The sequence below is a fragment of the Belonocnema kinseyi genome, chromosome 7 (assembly GCF_010883055.1).
Source record: "Belonocnema kinseyi isolate 2016_QV_RU_SX_M_011 chromosome 7, B_treatae_v1, whole genome shotgun sequence".
Lineage (NCBI taxonomy): Eukaryota > Metazoa > Arthropoda > Insecta > Hymenoptera > Cynipidae > Belonocnema > Belonocnema kinseyi.
In genome coordinates this window covers 61310432-61314232 of record NC_046663.1, presented here as the reverse complement: position 1 = coordinate 61314232, position 3801 = coordinate 61310432, and positions in this window count along the sequence as shown.

Below are 3801 nucleotides of genomic sequence, written 5' to 3'. Positions count from 1 at the left end.
GCCGATCGGGCCAAGGTCCCAGTCGACAGCAGCACAATCCACAGTTTCCGGCCACCAGGAGGTGCGACAGCTGCCGGTCGCAGCTCAGAAGCGGTCAACGACCGCTTCCTCTCCGCATTCCTTTCCCAACATTTTCCCTTTCGTACTCTTTCTTTTCCTACCCTCTTAAACCCAGTCTGATCCCCCATCCCTTCCATTTGAAAGTTATCACAGTCATATATGATAATTGATTTGTGTCGTCTAGTTGCAAAACCGGCCAACTCCTCAATTTTGTGAAATGCGGTTTTTCAGTTTTCTAAGTCCAAAGATACATGTTTGATCCACTAGAAATAAGAATCCACCCAAAAATCGGTCAATTCCTTGTTGAAAATGCGTTTGAAAATCACGAAGTGCAGCAAAACCGACCAATTCCTCTTTTCAGTGAGTTTTAGAGTCAGCCATCTCCACATCCGCTAGATCACGCTGATGTGTAATTCAAAAATGCCCCCCTATCAGTCTGTTTTCACTTTTCTTGTGGATAACGTGTTCTCCACCGCACAGTTTTTCTTATTCAAACTGCATGGAGAAATTCGTCGAAGAAGTTCCCGCTAATTTAGCGAGGAAGAAAATAAGGAAACCCTCGACATGGAGGCGAAACAAAGAAAAAGTTTTGAGGTATGTACGATAATAATTTTTCTTGTGTTACAGGTTATGTTATGTGTTATCGCCATGAAAGGTTTCTCAGGTAGGTAAGTACCTACCTAGTTAAATTCTTCTCATTTAATGGCTCAATATTCGTTAATATTCAGGATCAATCGTGTTCCAATTTGAAAATTCGGATGTCTATTACAGATTTCCCTGCAGGAAATCCGAAAAACCCAACGTGTGGGCTCTCTTCGAAGGCTTACCGATGCAGCTCTTGAAAAATGAGTGAGATCAACAAGTTCCACCGAGCTTTTTATCAGCCACCTGACAAACAAATTCAAAGCTCTCTCACCTAAACGTCATTAAAATGATGAGCGTCGTGAACCAAAAGAATTTAGTGTTAAGTACTTCATTCGTTTGAAGGGTAAGCTTGGTGTGCTACGAGAGGCTAAAGACAGCAAAGATTGAAGGTGACAAGCAGAGACTTCTGACTGAATACAGGATACACAAAGAGCAAGGTAAGGCTTTTTTCTCTTCTTAAGGAAAAGAGGGAGGATTCAATTACCTTGAGCTTTGATTGCCAGAAAAACTTTTCTTTGCCGAAAATCGCCAACCTAACTGTTTACTATAGTAGACAACTCTATCTATACAAATTTACGATTGTACAGGGCTCATCCAAAGATACATTGACAAAGAGTAATGTATTCATTTACACTTGGAACGTTGAAGACGATAACGCCTCAAGAGTATGAAATCGCAATGTTTACTTTCAAACATGTTTTAAAACTTTCTGGATTTACAAAAATAATACTGTTCCTTTATTTCGTGTAAGCCATTGATTAATCTAACTGAAGTTCTGAGTTAAATTTTGTTCAAATATGATTTATTTATCTATACAAAATAGTTTTGTTCATTTGCAATCCCAAAAACTCAATATGTTTTACATTAAATTCAGCGACATTTAGTTATATTTTTCTGCAAAACTGGCCATCTCCAAAATAAGTTGCAAAAGCGGCTAGTACCATAATAAAAATTTGAATAACTCTCCCCCTGTACATGCCGCTGCCGTTTAAAAATGTGTTATCAAACCCCCTACCTCAATGTAACTTGAAAACAAAGAGATTTGGTTTCCAGCTTAATTTGGCTCGATGCGACAATAAATCAGCTTTTCTCACAAATTTTTTCTTTCGGAGTTGGCCGGTTTTGCAACTAGACGACAGAATTTATACCAAATTATAGAGACGATCAATTTTCTTCACAGACATGGCTTGAGATTCAAATTCTGTTTTTTTTTTATGGAAATTATGAGTTGAAATTTCAAGTTCCACGTTTAAAGCGACACAATTTTTATCATCATTGATTGCTGATAAGCAGCTTACATCACGGGAAAGCTCGAAGTGAAAAATCCCTTCGACTGAAATGATTTATATGATTTAAAAGTAAAGCTGAACTAGTAGATGAGCCCAACAAATTGCCGTAAATGCGACAGAAAGTTTTACACCAGAAACGACAGAAATTTGTCATTAACACTTTTATTTAACCAACTACATATGTGGTAAGTCCCGCTCGGCAACACCAGTGGAGTGGCGGGATAAGGAGTGACACAAGAATGGTAGGCTAAACAATGAAATGGAACAACATATAGTAGAATTACGTATAATATAATTTTGGATTACTCGTGGTCCGTAACTTTACATGGGGGACCCGCGTCCCAAAAATAGTGAGAGAATTATGGCTCAAATGAAGCTGTAAGACGTCAAGAACGTTAGTTGTTAGTAGATCAGTATTCAATTCGAAATTTATCACGAATATTAACTTAAAGGCCTTCCCTTACAAGCGATATTTAAATACTAATCCATCTACAGCACCGACATAAATAACCCCAATCATCGTTATTGCAGACGAAAAAAACCACCCATATACTGTTCTACATAAACTATTAAAAGAGTCCGCGCAATGTAAACTAATAGTGTATAACCTTGGAACACACATTTATTCAGTTCAGTGTTCCCTGTATAAAAGCCTTGACTTGTCCCTTATCCGGCTCGTAATTAGAAACATTCCCATCGCGTACAATTACTTTTGCTGCTCGCATGAGAAATTGACAAACTAAGAAATCCTTACCAATGCATCTGGTAACGTTCCCAAACACATGCTAAGCAAAAGTCCCAATTAAACTGTAACCCATTGCATATATAAAAATCAAAGTCGAGCCCTATGCCAAACCTAAGATGCCCAAGATTCCACTACGCTTCTAGCATGTGTCCGGCCAATCTACGACATGTGAAGTGGGGGCGCGCGCATTAAAGCTCTGAGTGCAAACGAACTCGTGAAACGTCGCAACGTGGGCTGGATCAGGAATTTACTATTCAAAATCACCTACAGCCTAACATTCTGAACTGATGTTCAATTTTCTTCAATAGAAATAATCAGCGATAGTTGCGCAAGAGCATGTATGGCTTAAAATTTTGAACTCTTATTATTTTCTGTTTGTTACATAAACAAACAAAGAGACAAAATGAGTCATTTTTCACTTATTTTTTATCTGTAAATAAATAATTCAATTAATTTCGTTCTTCATGTAATATATATCAAAGCATCTTAGGAAAATAAATAATCAGTGGGTTTTCGAATATAATTATTATAAACAAATTACATTAAAAATTGTAACGTGACCAACCATACCACTCGAACCTGGATTGAGACTTATAGGGGGCAGCACCTCCCGGACCGAACGAGGACGAGCGGGAAGACGCCGAGGAAGGAAGGTGGCACGTTAGTTCGTGCTGGTCGTTCACGCTTGATGGAGGTCCGTTGCCCTAGTGCCAACAAATTTTCTTGGACGAGTCCATTTTGGAGCCAGGGTTGGCATCTCTCACATTACCAAGAAGGGGACATACGGGAGTCCAGAGGAAAAATGAGGTAGGCGTCGGATTTCCATCCTCGGGTGTTTGTTGGAGGTTTGAGTTCAGTTCAGATTTATGTGGATAGTTCAGTTATTTTTTCTTTACTTTGTAAATTTTCTTTGCGCGAATTTCCGGATGATGCATATGAGTAAATGCGGAAATTCCACGAAATTTCCGCTAGTTAGTTTTTAAGCTTGTTTTTGCCGTTTTTTTCTCGAAAATCTGTATTGTTTTTCTCTTCTTTATTTTATCGTTTAACTTCTTCAATTTT